Raw genomic sequence first — 19,893 nt, 5'->3', positions numbered from 1 at the left:
TAGCCACCCGGCACAAGAGTGAAGTTTGGTCAAATTAATGCGTGCAGTGAGTGCTTCTCACCTGGATTATTTTCCCTCCCTTTCTGCATCCCTAAAATGAAGTTAGCTGCTTGCTAAGCTATTTCTTAATGCAAGGCACTTTAGCAGTTCATTGTTAGCAGTTCAATAAACAAACTGTATTATTTTGGTTATTGTATATTTATTTAAAGACGGACTGAACATAATGCCAATGTCTGGCATCCCCATGGGTGACCTAATTTGTTTTGTTTTTTTCCCATGAAGTAGCTTGCATGCAGTTTACAACTTTTTAAAAGTTGTTAGGCTTGTTTCATAGTCCTGGTATTTGAGATTGTGCGTGTGGTTCCTTTTCTTTTCTTTTTTTTTTTGCACTAAGAGACTAATTTGAATTTGAACATCAGTGGTAGCCAAAACCAGATGACTGAAATGTGTTGAAGATAATGAAATCCTCAGTGCCATGAGAAGCAGCATGATACACAGAGAGCAACACAGACTGAAAGACAGTTACTGTTGACTAGAGTGGAATTTCCTTCACTCGAGTATACTCTGTATGACTTCTGTACAGTCGCAGTGCCCACCATGCGGCAAAACCACAGCCAGACAGAACCGAGAAGCGAGCTAAAAATATATCAAGTTGATATGTGGTGTCACCTTTTCGTTTTAAATCTAAGCTGCCACTATATGTTTTTTCAACTGCCAAGTCACACTCAAAATGTGGTACTCCACAGCTGAAGCAGATCCTCTAAGTACATGCACCACCCGGAGATTAAGTCTACAGTGGACCTCACACAGTGCAGAATACAGCGTTTATTTATATACTTGCTTATTTATTTTTTGAGATTACAGCCAAGAAATGGATCAAGCCAGTATCCAAAAAAGCTTTCCTAAATCTGTTTGGATAATAGATTCGAAAGAGGATATTTTATTTATTTCGAAATTTTCCTTTATTCATTTATAGATTGCTGTTTCCTTTTAGACTTAAGCTCACTACCTACCACAGCTAAGAACCATACACACTTTTTTACTTGGCTTGTTAGCAAACCTGCAGCTATCAATATTAGATATTAGAATGAACCCTAAAATCAAACACTAACAATGTAGACTACTGTAAATCTGCTTCATGCCTTGATCACTAACATAACTAACATGACTGATCCACTAAAAAAAAGTTCTTCTTTTGGCAGTTGGTTTCAGAAATGTGTATTTCTGTAGAGCCAGTAAATGAGCTGAAACGCTGAAATAATGAAAATTGCACTGCACTGCAACACCCATGACATTCAGAATAGATGTTCTACAGAGCCCCACAAAGTCTTTACTCAGCTATAATCTACCAAATGCACCAAGCATCCATTTCTCCTAACAGAGGGCGATGCAGTTTGTCCCGTATAACCTACAAATGTTTTTATTTTTTTATATTTTACAGCTTTAGCTCAGATCTGTAGGTATTATCTGCAATGCCTCTGGATGGTACAGACATACCAGTGTGATTATATAAATTATAGTCTGCAAATTTTCACAACTGAACATCATGGACTGCATTTAATGGACAGCATATAACTGTAGCTCTGCAGCAATTGCTATTAGTCCATAACTTTTTGTTTAGTGAAATGTTGTCTTGGCAATTTCAAGAAATATTGTGCCACATTTAGTAACTAAAAGTCCTGGGTTTTCCCTGGACCTCTGGCTCCTTAAAGGTACTGTAGGGGGTCCCTGGCTAGACTTCATAAGTAATGACTGTATTTCAATTTTGGAAAATATAAACTATTATAACTTTCTGTTAAAAAATATAACCCATTTTAACCTATGATGGGGCTCCCTTAGAATTAACCAGAAATGTTAAATTCACAGCTGTTCTTTAAAAAAATTTCTTCTGGGGGGCATGACCCCTGACCCCCTCAAGGGTTACAGTTCTCAGGGTCCCAGGGTCTATGTATTTCAACCCTCCCAATATTCAAAATAAAGTTACGCCCAGGCCTGAATATCTTTAAGGAGGGAGAGGGTGGGGAATCATTCCCTGGATCAGAAAAGGTTGAAAACTAGCAGATAAACAACAATTCTTCAATTCTTTTCCACCACTAGAAGTGAAATCATTTTAATATAACTTTCAGTGAAACCCTTCACAGTAATGACTGCTGTTGGCAGCTATAGTGCCAAGTGGCTGGTTAGCATACTTACAAATGTGTGAGAGTATGAGATTTACCTATATCTATCATGTCATATGCACATGCATGCACTTCCATAGATATTGGCAAATCCAATGCTTTATGGGTGAGTGCATATGTACTAGCAAATGAATTTATTGTGTAGTCAGCAAGTTGCAATTTTTAATTGCTCAGTTGCAACATGCATTTTTACTGTTCATTACCTTTGTCAGCATACAGCTTGAATGTATGTTTTTGCAGCTACATGCTAGCATTTGCAGTCAGTAGTTGCTTGGCTTGTCAGTAAAAAAGATACAGCTGTCTGTATTACAGCTCACGTACATCAAAACCATCCATCTCTTTAAAAACTGTTTGTATGTCTCATACAGCTATGGAGACCACAAACTAGTTTTCGTGTTGCTATTTTGTTATCTTTAACCCGTGAAATAATTACTAGTTGCTAGGATCAGACAGTAGCAAGCAAATACCTGTACAATTCATTCTACACATTGTGAGCCAACATTATATAATATTCAGCAATTAGTTGCATCACAGGCCATATGCAATTGCTTGCCTTCCCTGTTGACTAATGGAAAATAACCGATTGACTGAATGACGTAATACAGTGTCCAGTGTCCGTAATACAGTGATGCCCTGATTTATACTTTGTTGCCATTTTCTTTTTTCCAATATACACCCACTCACTCTATGCCACTGTCATTGCACCCAACACCAGTACTACACACTGGCTACTATCTACGCACCTCATATACTCATTTTTCTTGATTGTATAAAGGATCAAGTAAAAGCTGGCCCTGTTTGTTATGGCTTGAATGAGCTGGCCATGACAGTACTCTACATGTCAAAAGGTTAAAGTATTTCAGCAGAGTCTCTCAGTGGGGCTAGGTTTTAGTTGGACCAAGTTTCGAATAAACATCTTATGCGCTTTCCTTCATATTCTTGGCTAATAATATCACAAAGTATTAGTTTACAAAGCTATAGCATGAAAACAAAAAAGTTAATCAGATTGTCTGCGTATTTATTGGTAATTCCTTTGGCTCCAGATAATCACAGGGGAACTCTCCAAAGGGGAAAAGCTATTCAGAATACACTTCTTCTGCACTGATGCAGAGGTACAATGAGAAACTTAAAAGTAAACGCATGGTTATCTATTTTGTTTGTCAGCATCTAGGATTTAATCTTCCAAGTAGGTAAACAATGAGACTGTTCACAAATACATTACTGGAAATGATTAGAATTTCAGATGCATCTTATGCAACAGCAAGCAGCTGTTATTAGTAAATGGGCCATGTGCTATTTATAGTGTTCAGTCTGCAGCAATGAACTGGTAATTCAGCACAACCGAAATAAATTGAATTTCACAGCCTCAAAAAATAAACAAAAACAATAAATAAAAATAAAACGAACATAAGGCTTACAGTACATCTGCATTCAGCACAGGGACAGTGCCATTTTATTATTGGAGAACTACTGGTGTATAGCCTAAATGCTGACATGCCCTACATAAAATATTTGAACAGAACAACATGAAATAAAATTTGAAAGAAAATATTAAACATACCAATATCGGCAAATGTTTACACACGCACGCCTATGTGACCTCAAAGTGAATTAAGCCGGATTCCAAAATGTTGGTGTAATGGCCTGCGTGCTCTGCAGCACTGTGCCCTGTCTTCACTTCCAATGCGAAAGCATGGCAGACACAGTGACCCACTTTACCAGAGATGGAAGCTGATGCTGCCAGGCAGGAGATTTCATACCACAGCCATTGTTCCTGTACCATTACATAAAGGGAGAGGTACACAGAATCACCAGACAACCTTTTCTATGATCTTAAAAGGCACATTTAAATAATTTATACAAAATCAATCAATACACTATATTACACATTTAATATAGCAAAATGCCAACACATCTTTAATTGTGATATATACTTCATACTGAATGTTATGAATTGTAATTTTTTATCAGTCAAGTATCATGTGACAAAAATATGGCTTCACAACCACACTGTAAGAGATACGAGCACTGCATGACTGTGAATCTCCGATGCTGGTTTTCAGACTAACGTATATCACTACATGAAACTATTGTTGCAACAAAAGGTCATTATGTCTGCTTTGTATGGCTACACTGAGTTAATGTTCTTGAAACTAGCCCAAGGGTTTTGTAAACTAGAAAATGGTTGTCATGCCAACAGGCTGTGTGAACAATACAAGATCGTTCCATTCGTCGCAGACAGCCCGCTGACCTGCTCATTTTCAGAGGCAGCGCTTGGTCCATGCACACCGTAAGATTCCGCACATTCCTCACGGATCTTTCCATGCATCCCATGCAATGAGTGCGATTCCAGAGCTCCCTCACTGCAGAATTCCTCAAAGAGAAGCAATCTGACTGTAATATCAAAGACATGAACATCCACACATACCCTCATGGAGTTCTCTCCCTGCTCGCGTTCAGCCCTCAAAGAGACAAACTGGAGAAGCCATCCTCGTTTGAAGGAGAAAGCCTATTTTTAAGCAGCGCTGATAGCTTTTGCACAGCGCAAGTCTTTCTTCCTCCAAAAATGAGAAGCGCACTGAAGGCGATCACATGATCAACAAAGCTAGGCATCGCTTGACAGCTGTTACAAATGGGATTGCATGGAGGTGGGGGGGGGGGGATCAAAGATATTCAAATTTACAGAAACACCTTGATTTCAGAACACCAGTAGATCCCTTTTGGAAATTTTTGGAGTACGGTATATTACTACAAGTACATCTCTACATTGCATATGATTAAATAAGAATGCTCTCTTAAATTTCTGTTTTCTTAAACTGTAAAGATTAGGACTAAAGCAAACAAAGCAAAACTACTCCTTTGCACAAGTGAAATCAATTGTGCAATATTTTTGCTGAAACACAGGATTGTATCAAGAAAAAATAGCAGTACGTCAAAGCACCCTGCTTCACAGTGTCTTATGTAAGGTCCTAAATGTGTTCTATTTTCCAGAACCATCTACTACTGTCTCTGCTGGATCAATTATGAGGCCCCAAATGGTGTACAGTACATTTGTATGGCATTAACTCAGATCAATTCTTTCCTCGTTTGGCAGAGAGACAATAGGGCAAAAGGCCACTTATCTGATAGGTAACCCACATCCAAACAAGATATACAAAGATATTCCATAAAAATTTCCATATAGACTTTGCCAAACATATCGAATATCATTCAGCCATTAATCTACACTGGCACAAACAATCATTTAAAGTTAACATTGTTAAACAGTGCAAATGTTTCATCTTCAACCATTTTTCATAAGATCTTTCTGTACACTACACTGTACTGGTTAAGATGGTTTTATTTTTAAAGTTCTCTACATTTCCCAGTTTGTTATCATTTGTCTTTATGTTCAGGCTTCATTTTAGTATTTTTTCTAGAATTAACAATTTCAACATTTGAGGCTGAAAGTTATATTGTTATATTGTGATATACAATATTATATAATGTTGCTGATTTGTGACAATATTTCTAAAAAGCTTCCGTTAAAAAAAATCAAAAACAAAATGGAAAAAGTAGTATCTAAACGTACATCACATTATTGTGTATTAATTCACACTGCACTGCATTTTGTTCTAACTGTTTTGTATATCAGGCATAAAAAATCCAGTAACAAGGGAATCAGCCCCAGTAGCTAACCTATGTAGGAAGCTAACTTTAGCAAAATGAGAAAAACAGCTCATGAACACTGTATGAGCAGTACTGTAAAATACATTACAATGCTGCACTACTGTGTCACAACCCTGAAGTCTTTACATATCAATAAGAAAATAAATGATTAAATCTTTTCTTTTATTTTTGCAGTTTTGATGGGAACGCTGGATGGCACAGCAGTAACTGGACCAGTCCATGATAACCCATTTTTCAGGGAAGCACATGCAGATACCAATATCTTCAATAAAGCATCTGTATCGAGGGAGTTGATGTGACATTGGCAGCACATTTTCCGAGAATCGCATATTATGGTCGATGTGACCTCTGGCTCAAATTCTACAGTTTCACCTGATGGTGCCAGACTAGGGAGGGACTCGCTAGCAATTACAACGATATGGCATCTCTTCATCAGAGAAGCCATTAACTCCCTTAGCCTCACAAAAACCACTTAACCACATACGATATACAGTAATCGCACAGCACAATAACCTCTTGTCCAATTATGTGTCTGTGCAAGATTTGATAACCGTGCAGGATTTGAATGATTTATGGATGCCTTACGCTCAACCATTAGATCCCACTCTCAAGGGACTGGGAAAACCAAGAGCAGAGACTGACCTAAAAGTACAAACAAAAACTGAAAATATATGCACAACAGCACCCAGAAATGCAATAAGCACACCACAAAGCAGGTTCTATTTCTGATCAGTTTTTTAAATGTTAAATATTTTTGTCTGTTAATTTTTAGGTGCACAATAACTATGTGCATATGGAAAATAAATAAATTCACTGTCCATACCAATGTACTTCAGATGTTTTCCAAAATTAATGCGTAATAATTTGTGATTCACATCACTCTGAGTCACAGTGAGGGGTGTTCCAGTTTGTCAGGGAACTGCTCTCTAAGATAAACACAGCCGACCATCTCCTTGGCCTAAATAATCTACAGTAAATAAACAGCCAATGAGTGTAAAGTACTCATTTGCATAATTCACCTTGTAAGGTTACAAGCCATGATGTGACAGCAATAACACTAATATAATTAATCTGTACTACAAATATAGAAACAGGGCCAAAATCTTACATAGTGAACCTTAAAGCATTTTTGGTCTAATCGTTATGTACTTTGACAACAACAGTACAGCCCATGGAACACTGATCCAAGTGGCAGGGTATGTGACATCACACACAAGTTAAACCTTCCACTGCCAGAAAATAAATGTCTCAATCCCCTTCCCAGGAACAAAACGCTGACTTAGCACAAAAGCAGAAATGTTTTCATTGTAAAAAGATGCGATAGATTAATGAAGCATTCTTAATGAGATGCATTAATAAGTGCTAAATGCCAGTGCCTAAGACAGGAACTCTCATGTTTCCACAGCACTGGCAGCCCATTAAGCTTCAGCAGACACACAAATGTGCTGCCTGGTGGAACTCTGCCAGGAGTTTTTATTTTTAAATGTTTAAATTTGAATTAATGCATGATGAGCACAGGAAGGTAATTTGTGGAGTAAAACAAACAACCTTCAGGATTGCATGTCTTCTCCTATTATAGACAAGTTATGTTTCCACATGAATTCCTGGGTGTATGTTTAAGCAATGAAGAGCTATTGAAAGAAAATTGCTAGGTTGTACATTCATTACGCTGTGAAGGAAACAGGAAGGGAAGTTTCTGTGGAGATAATCCAGACTGTGTCGTAAAGTCCCAGCACTGAGACAGTCCCGACCCCTTAGCAGAATCGCTTCAAACACACGCAGGACCTGACGCAGGTGCGGGGGAACTGCACCGTGCTTGACTGCAGCTGCTTGGTATCTGTTGGGAGAGACCGCCTGCCACCCAACACACAGCATAACTGCAACTCCAGCCTGACCGAGAGTCTGCAGCCGCTATTTGATGCTAACTGCAGTTACGACTCGAACCGTGTTTCCAGCCCGGCCGTTACGCGGTCGCCGTTCGGTAGTCGTGACCCGGGTCACGCGGCGATGACGGAGCACTAACGTGGCCGCCCGTCTCAGCCTCGACCCGCCGTGGTCCTGCGGACTCCGTGCCTCCGCTCCGCCACGCCACTGCCCGTCGTTTGTTAAGGCCGAGCTGGCAGGTTTTAATCAGAGGGTAATCACCCTTGAAGCAGACTGATAATGACGGTCAGGAAGGGACGCTCAACGAGCGAATGAACAACGGGCGAGCGTGCTGACGCTCAGCGCGGGCGTGATGGACGGGGGAACGGGGCGGCGCTGTGTTAGCGCGGGCCTCACCTGCGCGCGTGGGGCTCAGAGATCGCCGCAGTCAGGCCCCCCCCTCTCTTCCAGCTGCCATGGGGTCTCGGCGGGGGCGGTACCTACAAAAACAACCAGATACACCCTGCTGAGCCCCAGATGCTCCTCTCGCCCTGCCCCCCCCCGAGAACGGCCGATCAATAGGGGCACGGCGTGCACTGAAGAGCGAGGGTTTAACCTCATTTTAACGCCCTGCTGCATTGGCAGCGTTCAGTCTCGGGAAAACCTGGTGTGCTAATAACAGCCTACTCCAGAACAGACTTCATGTGCTGTTATGAGGCCCCAAAGGGGAGACACTGTAGCACTGGTGTACCTCACTGCGCTGCTGTGTGGCTGATCTGCTGCCTGCTCAATGCGGCCAGCGTGCGCTGTGTGGAGGAGACAGATTGGGCCCGAGCCTTTCTGGTCATGGAGAGGAGGGCGAGGGGAGGGGGGAGGGCTCATAAGAGTGCTCCTGAGGGTGGGGGCGGAAGCTGCGCTCGTACTGTACGCCTTGCTGCTCTCCAAGGTGACACAGGAAGTCTGGGGCTGTCTGGGACTACGGAGCCTACCCTGCACAGCAACAGCCGATCGCTGCGCTTCTGCCAGAGCGCTACCCACCCCCGCTCTCACCTCCCTCTCTCGCTCTCTCTCTCTCAGGCCAAAGTGTGAGCAAAACACAGCCCCCCCGCATCGCCGTCCTGGGCTGCTCGGAACGCGGTCGCACCGGCCGTGAAATAAGGGATGCGCTGTACGGGCAGGCCTTGCATAATAATCGCACCCAGGATTAATGCTGACCAAGGCCTACGCCTATTAAATAAAGCCAGACCATTTCACAGCTTTATTTATTTTGCAGGGAGTAAAATATTACCTCCCTCTTATTATAATTAGCTGGAAACATTAGTCAGAGATGATGTTAAGATTGGATGGATCGCGCTGAATGCTTTGAGATGCCTTATGGCATGGTGATAGATGACCATGTGCCAGGCCTTTATAAATCAGACACAAAAACGCGAAAGAAGGTTAGTATAAATTCTGTGGATCCGCATGTACCTCGCACATTAGATTAACGACGTTTTAATGACAGAAGATACCTGCTTGTAATTCATCTGGTGAAGAGCTATCGCTTTCGGCCTCCTTTGCAATGTGAGCGCAAAACAGCCTGCCTGTCGTGACTCATTATATTACACAACTCAAATGTGATTTCGACACACGATTCACCCATTTTCTGGAGAAAATGGACCAGAAAATGGGTGAATCGTGTCTTCTAAAGCATGTTTTTTTTGTTGTTAATTTGGCACCCAAAAATGGGGCTGCATGTATCCAATCACCTCAAAGAATTTATCCCAATTTGGAATGTTCAATCTGCAACTGCTGCCCCATTCATACGCAAATCCCACTGCTGACTCGGGAGAGTTTAGACTGCCGATTTGGGACAGTGCAGACAACCTCGGTTTTCCTCCGAAGCGCGCGGTGTTGCCAGCTGCTTCTTCTCACACCACAGACTGCAGCTAGGCCCACGCAGAGCAGAGTCAGAGGAAGATTTACCATATGCGGGTTTAGCACGGAACCCATGGGCACCCAATCGACCAGCAGGGGTCGCTGTAGCACGATGCAATGCAGGCCCCCTCATTGGCTGAACCCTCCCATACCCTGGGAGATGCAGTCGCTAACTGCCCCGCGCCCAGTGGAGCTACTGGCACAGGCGTGGTCCGGATTTCATCCGAGGCCGAGAGGCTCATCCACACACCACAGCATGGTGCCAAAGAATCAGACACTTACTTATATTTATATAAAATAATTATATTATTTTATAGTTTCTAAATAACACAATGCTTTTTTCTGAAAAAACTTAATAATGATGATGCTTACTAAGTTCCATGTACAGTTTACAATTCAATCAGAAAACTATTAGCCTATCTCTAATAACTATGTCCCACCTCTTTAGACAGCAATGTGGAAAAAAGACTACGATAATCCCTTGGTGGTGGATGGGAGGATATGGACGGTCCTGCCTCCGGTTATAATCCCTAATCGAGGTATCAGAGCCAGAGAGGACAGATTAAGAAATTAACTCAGTCATGGTGATCTGCTCATTTAATTGAGCTTCTTTTCATGGTGACTTACCCACAGATGTTATTTAACATCTTCCCACACAAGTTATATAAAGCCATCACCCTGGAAACATCAGCTCTTCACAAAATTATCCCAAATCATTACAAAATGAATATAATGCAAACACATTTTTAAAATATTTCTGGTTTGGGCTGAACTTTCCAAATGCAAGAAAACACTTTTATTTAATTGAGTCAAAGTTAAGGACAATGACTAGTTTCATCAGCAAAATTGGGCAATCAAACTCTGCAATCATATTCATTAGCAATAACAAGGCAAGATATGTCTGATGTTCCAAAAACATTTGTGAAATTCCACACTACGTATGGGGTCTGAGTTCAAATAAACAAGGCTCATATACAAGCATCTTTTTTCAAGTACACAGATGATGAGCTCTTTGAAAATGCAGAACACTCTTGGACGCAGACAGAGAGACTTTGTTGTGTTATTCACTCTAGCAGAACTAGCCAACAATAAAGACAGTGTTATAATAACCTCAAACGAAAGGACCATCATTTCAGAATGGAGCAGCACAAAGCAGAACACAAATACCACAGCAATTAACAGCAGATGGTAAGGTCAAGCAACCCAGATACGTAAAAAGGCATGTATCAATTTATAAGAATCTGACAATGACAGATACAGCACCAAGATGTTACATCTGTTGCCATGATCGTGATTTGTTTTGTTGTTTAAAAGGACTACTACAGTAATTATAGCATGTCCAGGATATAAATGGGGACTGTATTTGAGAAGACATTTAGTCCACTCTGCCAGATAGATGACTGCTATGAGGAAAGGGATAGCACAGAAGGGTCTGTGCGGGTGGAAAGGTGGCTAATTCCCCACAGTGCAGTGCTGCTTTTAAAAGGCCTCCTGGCAGACAGGCAGCTGCACCTTGTGTCTCTCGTCAGCACGGCTCCCCCCACCAGGGCCCTGGTAGCATTAATCATGGCCGCCCGCGAGTCAACGCACACAGAGGACTACGCCCCCTCTCGACCGTCCTAGTACTGCAGAACAATCCTTTGTTCTTTTTGGATGCTGCTAGGTTTGATGGGTATGGACACCGGGAAGCCTGTACCATATCGGTTCCTGGGAGTGGTGCATGCTGGGACATGTGGTGCACTGGCGTACACTGGCCTCAGGTTCTGGTGTAACCGTCTCTGCTGTTCCCCTCAAAGCAAAAAAGGAAAATCACAAGGAATAAATGATTCCGTGACTGCCTCCGGGGTAATATGTGTAACAGCTTCCTGATCTCTCAGTGAGGGATGAAGCCTCAGCCGAGGTCCGCTACGACACACACAACCTCGCAGGTGGATTACCGACCACCTTCTGTGCTGCGTGTTCACACACGAGGGTCCATACGCTCAAACATCTGCAGCAGGATCCACATGCACATATACAATCAAGCTAAAGCTGCTAAAATTAGTGGCGGCCATCTTTGCAAAGACCCAAACAAAATGGTTTTCAGCCCAGCAACATGCCACTGCACACATTAGGGGAACGATGAAACATGCGCACTGACACTGAGGAGTAGACGTGCTAAAAAACAGCTTACAGCATGACGGCTCGCGATGGTGACTCATGATACCAGATACTGGTATTAAACAGGTGTAATCTCAATCCAAGAAAATTGCTGGGATTATGACCGATTTCACTGAAACGCACATATGTGGCCTTGCATGCGTCTATAATTCCAGCATCTGAGGTTCTCCTGCATTATGACTAATCACAGTTCTCTAAGCTGAATTAAATCAATATAAACACGGCACCGATGATGGGACCAGATGTAATGCAATGAAAACAGAGAACAACAACTCAATAGATTTTCTCAAAGCATCAGTTACTGAATGACTCTGCAGTGCAGTAAATATGGCAATGACCAATCAGGGTGGGCGAACATATGCAGTCTTTTTACAGTTTGGTTTCATTACAATTATTGTTCATTTGTTTATTTGTAACAAATGCACAAAGATAGCACAGCTATGTTCATAAACAGGCGGTGAGGAACAGACAGTCTTAAATAAAAAATGAAATGTGTTTCCTTCCAACAGTGTAGTAATAGGTTGATGATAAATACTGCCTGTCATTCTTTTGTAGGCATTTTATCCAATATTCTGTCACCATTATTTTGTCAAAGGTGACAGGATAGTTTAATGTCAGCAGAAAATAAAAAAAAAACAGCATAAATGTTAAAAATTAATGTTAAAAATCCCTGAGTACAAAAATCTTAGAGCTGAAACATTTATCCCTTTATCCCTTGTTATCAACAGGCAGAATACATTAGTGGAAAGTCAAGCTCTTCACAACGAGAGGACATCAAATATTAACACAAACCTTGATGAAGTGCATTGGGGACACAATGGCCTTGCTTAAGGGTTAGCACTAGCATGTGGCTAATGCACCTTCACAAGCCACAAAAGCACAAGCTTATTTCACATATAGGTTATGAGGATGAAGGGAGTTTAACCATCACATTACACTATGGTATAGTGAGCTGTAGTGTGCATTTAAGCATGCAGGACCATTGTAGAATACCACTGAATAACAGCTCCGAGACTTGGCTTCATATCTAACCTTCTTTTATGGAGTGCACTGCATGGATGTAGTTCACTTTAGCCATCATATATTACGACAGCACACAACTGTTTGGCTGTAAGCAGACAACATCTGGTGAGCCCTTTTGATGCTACTTTGTTCCAGAGTTTGGCAGCAAAGTGCGTGGATAAAGGATTAGCACAGCGTAGGGTCATTTTTCATGAGAACTTAATGAAAATGAGCAATCCTTATCTTTGCATGGGAACCAATGCACAGTTGTGTAGGGGGAGTACAGAGACCTTATTCTTACTGTTTATAATACGGATCACTGTTTTTGTAAGACAGACAATCGGTTTTTAAGACACATTTGCCTAGCTTCCAGTGCGGAAAGTATACGTACAAAATAAAGCAATGTCCATGTACTTGACTGGAAGGGCTTTTAGTAAGTTATAGATCTAAGAAAACAATGTGAGGGTAACAGGGCCATTCTCCTCAAACAACCCCCAGCCCCCAAAATTGTTTGCCTCAATCGACAAAGCTTTCCGAACCGATTGCTTTGACAAAGCCCTAACTTTCCATCACGCGCGCGACAGCCCCTCCTCTCGCCAAGTCTGGGTGTTAATGAAACAGAGACGGAGTCAGACAGAGCAGCATTTTGTAAGTTGTGCAGAATTAGGGAAAGTGAGGTGAATGTGCTGACTCTGTACTGCTGCTCTGCCCAATGCTTCCAGATCTGAAGTAATCAGCACCATTTTGCTGTGTTCTTCCTTCACAGAGGGAGTCTGTTTACTTTTAATGAAAGCTGTCCCTGAAATACTAGCCTGCACACACACAGACACTTTTTGTGTCTGACATCATGGAATATGCATCGTGATAAAACATCTTGAGATGGCCTGTAGAGAAGAGAACCAAAAATGTTTTATCTACATGATTTCTGGAATATTCTAGTTTTTTTCCACAACAAAATCAAAGATAGATTTAATTTCAAATATGTGTAGGCCTACTTGATATACAAATGCTGGACCCCATGTAAGAAGACAGAACTGACAAAAACTGAGAATGTACAAACTAAGAATACACATATACCAACTGTAAACATGGCACAGGGCCAAAATATCATCTAATGGAGCAATAGTTCAAAAAGAGGACATGTCGAAGCGACAACATAAAAGATTCTCCTACAAGGAAACATAACAACCAATTGAAAGGTCCATTCTTGAGCTAGCTTGCTTTTACAAGGCAGTAGGACTTGGACCCATCAGCATATCACACAGACAGAGATGGCAGTACCACATAGGCCTACCGCCCTACACACGGCAGGAGAAACGGCAGCACTGCTTTATTTACCATTCGGGCAATATCCATGCAAACATTACCCAACCAAGGCCAATGTAACGATAATCCTTTATGACAGCTCGCCTTGCAACACACACAGACATACAAACACAACCGACAATACAGACAATGCAGACATATGTACACCACAGCTAATTGTTTCAAATGGGATTCTTTATGCTGAGCCAGTTTTCAGTAAAGCTCTCCAGTCCTAAATAATAAGCTCCTTCTCTTGCTCTTACTCCTTTTCCTGTCTCTCTCTCTCTCATACACACACACACACACACACACACAAACACACAGACATACATAAACGCACACACACACGCACTCACACGCGCACACACACGCAATCATGCACACACACACGCGCAATCACGCACACACACACACCCACACACACAATCAGATCACACAGCCATTATCATCAGCAGCCATTGTGCGCAGGGTCGCATATCGCGGAAGGCGATAAAAGGCCGGGAGCGATTACCGCGATGCCGCCTCTCCCGCTCGCCGCCGCGGCCCCTAGACGGGCTGACCTTTAAGCGCCGGGGAAAACAAAGCAGACTCCATCGCCACCCGCTGCCTGCGCTTTCACAGTTTCACTGACTCACCGCTCAACCCCCCCCCACCTCCACCCCCCAAGCTGAACCCAAAACACCAGCCCTCTCCTCCTTCCTCCTGCCCTCCTCCCCTGTCTCCCCGCCTCCCCCCCCCCCCTCGTGGAAGGGTACCTGGAGCAGCCGTGCCGTGCTCTCCGATGCAGTGCTCCAGACTGCCGTAGACGGCTACAGGCTCTCAGGTACTGACGTCAGCTACATGTGGCGGAGAGGAAGACAGACACCTGCAGTATTCTGCACATGCTCGCTGGGGCTCCTCCGCTGCCATTGGCCCAGACACTAGCGGCTAATCTAATTGCAGCCATTGGCCAGCCCAGTGCTGAGGTGGGGGTAGGGGGTGGGGGAGGGAGGAGGGGGGGGGGTAATGGCAGTGCAGGGTATCAGCAAAATTAAATTTTAATAATGAAATCCTTGGGAGACAACATGATCCAGGCATTCATTTAATAACCCTGCCTCGCTATTGAAAGGAGAGGAGCAGTCAATGCGATCCGCCCTTCTTTTGTTACGGCTGCTGCAGAAGACTCGGGTTTTTTTCTGATTTACTGTTTACGCTTGAGATACAGAGTTAAAGTCACCGTGCCCTTTTCCTCTCCCTTTCTCTCACTCGTTTGCTTATTCTCTCTCTAACTTGCCTTCTCCCCCTCTGTCGCTTTCTCAACAGCAGCACTGCTTAGAAGCCCATGGAATGGGACTTAGCTACTCGGCGTCTGTCTGGCTGCTTGTGCTTTGATCTCAGGGCAGCGGCCTGGCCCCCCGTGTCCCCTGTGCTGAGCTTCCCCGTCCCGACCGGCCCGGCGCGGGCCCGGCTAAACCAGCGGAGGCCCAGCGGCGCGGAAGAGAGAGCGTCCTCTAACAACAGGAACTCCGCGGCGCGGGGGAATTTCACGCTCAGGTTCGCGCGATGTTCTGTGGCAAAGCGAGCGGAGACGTGGGACGCAACGGGAAAGCGCTGGCGTCACGCTCCTGCCCTTGACGCGCGATAAACGCGGATCGTCCGCGCCGCGCCACACCGGCAGACTTCGCGGGACGCCGCGGGGAAACTTCGTCACAGACGGGGCGGTCAGCAGAACGCAGAAACTGCAGGAAACGGGAGCGGACACTCGCTACACTCCGCAAAACCTAATCCTATAATCTCCAGCACGTTCATAAACAGCATGGAATCAGACAGCAAAACAAATCCGGAGCTACAATTGCGAGACAAATAACTTTTGGGTTCTGAAACGCTGCCTGCGGGCTCGTGCCTTCACTAGCGGCCTAACGTGTGGCCCGGAGTCGAGACCCTCTTAATGCCTGGGTCTGTGCGCTGAAGCCAGGTCAAGGTCTGGCCAAAGGGGCGACACTTGTGTCAGGGGGCGACGGCGGCAGATATTCACGCTCCTCTCTGACCCGTGGCCTGTCTGACACATCGGCCGGCCGACAATGACAGCGTCGCACACCAGATGTCAGCCAGCCGGGCTGCTGCTGCTGCGCCGAAGGAGAGGAACAGATGGTCCTCCAGAAGCGCTCAAACTCCCGGCACGGCGAACCAGCCCTATCCCCACACGCCCCTTCCCTCTGAGGTTCTCAGCTGCCTCCTGGCCGGGGCCCGCAAAACCAAAAGCGCACCGCAAAACAAGGAATCCTCGCCGAAGCACAGCGAGTTACACACGCGGCTGTCGGTACACGCTGTCGGTTTTTAACGAGCTGTTCACAGTACGGGCCTGAGCCCATTGCGCTTCCACAAAATCAGCTTTTCAACCAAGTTCGGAGTGCCCGATCATACCCATTAGGGCTCACTTCTGCATTCTCTGCTGTCGATCGGGGAGAAGGCAGACAAACGTGCACTTATCAGACCGCTGTTCACACGTCGGGCTCACACAGACGTGATTTGGTTGCAGCACAATAGGCAGACTCACAGGAGCCCGATTGACCAGTGGGGGATAAAGACAGAGTACCGCTAAAAAAATCTGTATGGCCAAGGAGCAGTTTTACAGCCCTTCCAACGGGTCATTACCAGAACATGTTAAAATCGCTCCAGCGATGAGGGTGGATCCCCAGGTTAAATTATTCTTGGGGTCCCAAGTGAAACACCAGTGAATTTGGGAAGGCCTGGAAATGAAAGCTAGCTGTGTCCTCATTGCTCAGCTTTAGCTCCCGCCCTTTAAATCCTGCAGGACACAGACTAAATGTGTGCTGCCCGTGGAGTCATACTACTGCCCTTCAGACTACCAGTGTCAGCTCTGAAAATCAGCTCTGTGGATTCAGCTACTGCAGATCCCACCCAATGCTCACACAAATCCAGACTGCCTCATTTTTACTTATCAGCAGGAGGACTGAAATATTCATATATGTATAAAAAACAAAATATTTGCATATACAATAAGTGCAACCGTCTACAAACCTCAAAGCCAGCAAACATAAAAATCATGCAAGATTCGGAATTACACCATGCTTACATCATGTGTACAAGTTTATTCATTTCAAATAAAACCAACGCAAAATGATAATGACAATTATGCCCAAAAAGAATCACATTCTAATCATTCTAATACTTCCCAACCATAGGCACCTTTTCCAAATAGAGCCTTTATGAGGAGGACAACATCCTGAAAGTAGTGTGGGTATCTAGACACCCCTGCAACAGACACCACAGCGTATCCACCTAGTAATGAATTATAGATGCCCATATATCACTGATATAATATATTACAGAGCCATGACCTATGCTATCACTTATTGTGAAAAGAAATGAGTTGTGAAATCACGTTGTGAAGTCATTTTTCGGAAGATATGCTATCTCCTACATCTGCAATAAACCAAACATGAACACAGCCAAGAAGGCAGCCTTGAAATGTGTGCTGGCTGAGGTTGACACCAAAAGCACAGATTTACACCCAAATATCGCTGAAAACTGCTATGTACTGAAATATAAATCAGATTTATTTCTCAACAGTAAATCAGCTTGGAGACTCTCCAAAATCAGCACTCATGTAACAAGCTGCGGAGATACCAATTTTTCCACTGTTCCTTTTTCAAACGAATGCATATTACGCAGCACTTCGGGCTTGGCTGCTGAGTGCTACTAAAGTATTTCATCACAGTGACTTAAAAAAGAGCGCGACAACTGGCCTGCCACCCAGACAAAACCTCCCCACATCAGTCACACCTCACTCATTCCGCTTCTGTGTTTACTGTAGATCGACCCTCGCTATGACCTCTGTTCTGTTCAAATCTAGGTTGAACTACTTGAGTGTGTCCTTGTTTAACCGGGGGGGGGGCGGAACGGTCTGGCAAATCGTCAACAGAGTCTGTGAAATTACTGCAGCTTTGTAAACCAGGGCCGGCAAACAGAGCGGCCCGACAGAGGATGACATACGCGCAGAAAGCACTCGCTTTACAGCGGGGAAAAAGAGCCAAAGTCAACAGCGCACGTTCTCGCTCACGAGAGAACCTGAACAAAGCAGGTTAAGCTCAGTTAAAAATGATAGTCGGGTTTCACCCCAAAGCACGGAAACATTTCTTCGCAGTTACAAAACCTCACTCACAGACTTTGCAAGGGCCCTATGCCGAGCACATTTCCAGCGCTGTTATAAAACAAACCCTGGATGGCTGCGCACGTCGTTTGAGCCCCTCTTTAAACCGCATATACGCCTCGTGAACCTGAGCCGGGCCCGTTCGAATGGCAGTGTCTCACAAACAGTACTCCGCAGACCGGCAGGCGATAGCCCCGCCCGCCGACGTCCGTTCCTTGTAAGACTGCTCACTGCCTTAATCGCTCGCTGACATCACATGAACTCACGAGTCGGCTTTCCACACGAAGCGTGTGTGCTGCACAAGGGCACCGGCATGCTCGAGCGTATCCGTGTCGGAGCTCACAAAGGGGGAACTCTGTAGTTCCGCTGGGCGCAGAGGAAACGGAACGTACGCATGTACGCACGTAACGGGCCTGAAGAATAAACGGAGATAAGAGTTGGCAAATAATCCTGTCATTGTACTGTAGTTTCCCATTCAGCTTTCTCTACAGATTAAAGGTGCTGTATCATTGTAGCCTCACCATAACGATCATAAGAAGTTAAACACCTGACCTTGTTTATCAGGGCTTGACCTAGGTATCACAAAAAAAGGCTGAATATGAACGACGTGTCATAATTATGATATTTCTGCATTCATAAAGAGAAAATGCACAATACAGATGCTGCATTACCACACAGCAATAAAACACAGTGTCAAAAATGCACGTTTGTGAAATTGCAGGAATTGAGAAAATACAATAGCGTATGTCATTCAACAACATGGCTGAATGCATGGAATTCCATCAAGAAAATAACAAAATCCAAGTTGTGTCATCCCTTACAGAAATGGAATATATTGGAATATGTTGTAAATATGTGTACTCTTCGGAATATTTCACGATGAATATATTTCACAGTGGAGTAATACACTGCAATATCTGAAAGAGACATCAATTTGTGTATTTGCCCACTTATTGTGAAATATTTATTGCATCCTATTTCAATGCACTGCCAGTATATTCCACTTCCATAAAGGAGTGTTAGCATGGTACATCAAAGAGCACTTCCACCTTATTACGTGATTACACTGGACTACAGTATTGTCAGCGCTAGGAAACTGTGCAGGGGATGTCAGGTGGGCTAACAGGCATCTCATAACACACATCACTTGAGGAGCAGCTCTGTTTGATATGATAGTATCAGGCAGTATGAACAATGAGATCTGCATCAACCTCAGGGCTGTTCTGGCCGTGAAACCAAACGCACAGGAAAAGAAGCCCAATTTTCTGCAGGTGACTAATTATGATCCTGGAACAACAGTCGAATACATGGAACAGCTGCTTGCCTAACTTTCATATAAATTAATGCCAGAAGTTATATATGATACTGTATCACAAGTTTAGCATAGGTCTGACTTACCCATTCTAATACTTGAAATCTGTCACGAGAGAAAGACATTTTAGAGGTGTTTGCATCATGGTACCAACCAGAAGAATAAACACAGCAGCTAAGTAGCATATAAAGACTTGGCTCACATTGACTGAGTTCACCCCAGCCTCAACCCACATATGGCTTCCTCTGCGGTCACCATGGTACATTTCCATCACAAGACCAGTACTCTGCCTGCGGTGTAGGGTACGGGCTGAGCTCTCCTGCAGTGTGCGG

The 19,893-nt window shown here is 43.9% G+C and overlaps 1 protein-coding gene across 4 annotated transcripts in view; it reads right to left on the bottom strand.

The window, feature by feature from the left end:
- The window catches only part of LOC135253544 (protein FAM110B-like), a 38,691-nt gene that overhangs the window by 9,367 nt on the left and 9,431 nt on the right, over positions 1–19,893 (bottom strand). Inside the window, exon 2 of one of the 4 annotated variants that reach the window (XM_064332941.1) lies at positions 8,130–8,212. The exons of 2 other annotated variants lie outside the window; for them this stretch is intronic. The gene's annotated coding sequence lies outside the window, so the exon portion shown is untranslated. Of the gene's footprint in view, positions 1–8,129; positions 8,213–14,851; positions 14,919–19,893 lie in introns of those variants that run through there. One more of the 4 variants, XM_064332943.1, reaches the window with a different exon arrangement.

Source organism: Anguilla rostrata, chromosome 4 (genome assembly GCF_018555375.3).
Source record: "Anguilla rostrata isolate EN2019 chromosome 4, ASM1855537v3, whole genome shotgun sequence".
Lineage (NCBI taxonomy): Eukaryota > Metazoa > Chordata > Actinopteri > Anguilliformes > Anguillidae > Anguilla > Anguilla rostrata.
Note: the sequence above shows the minus strand (reverse complement) of the source record. Positions and strands in the feature narration are given on the sequence as shown.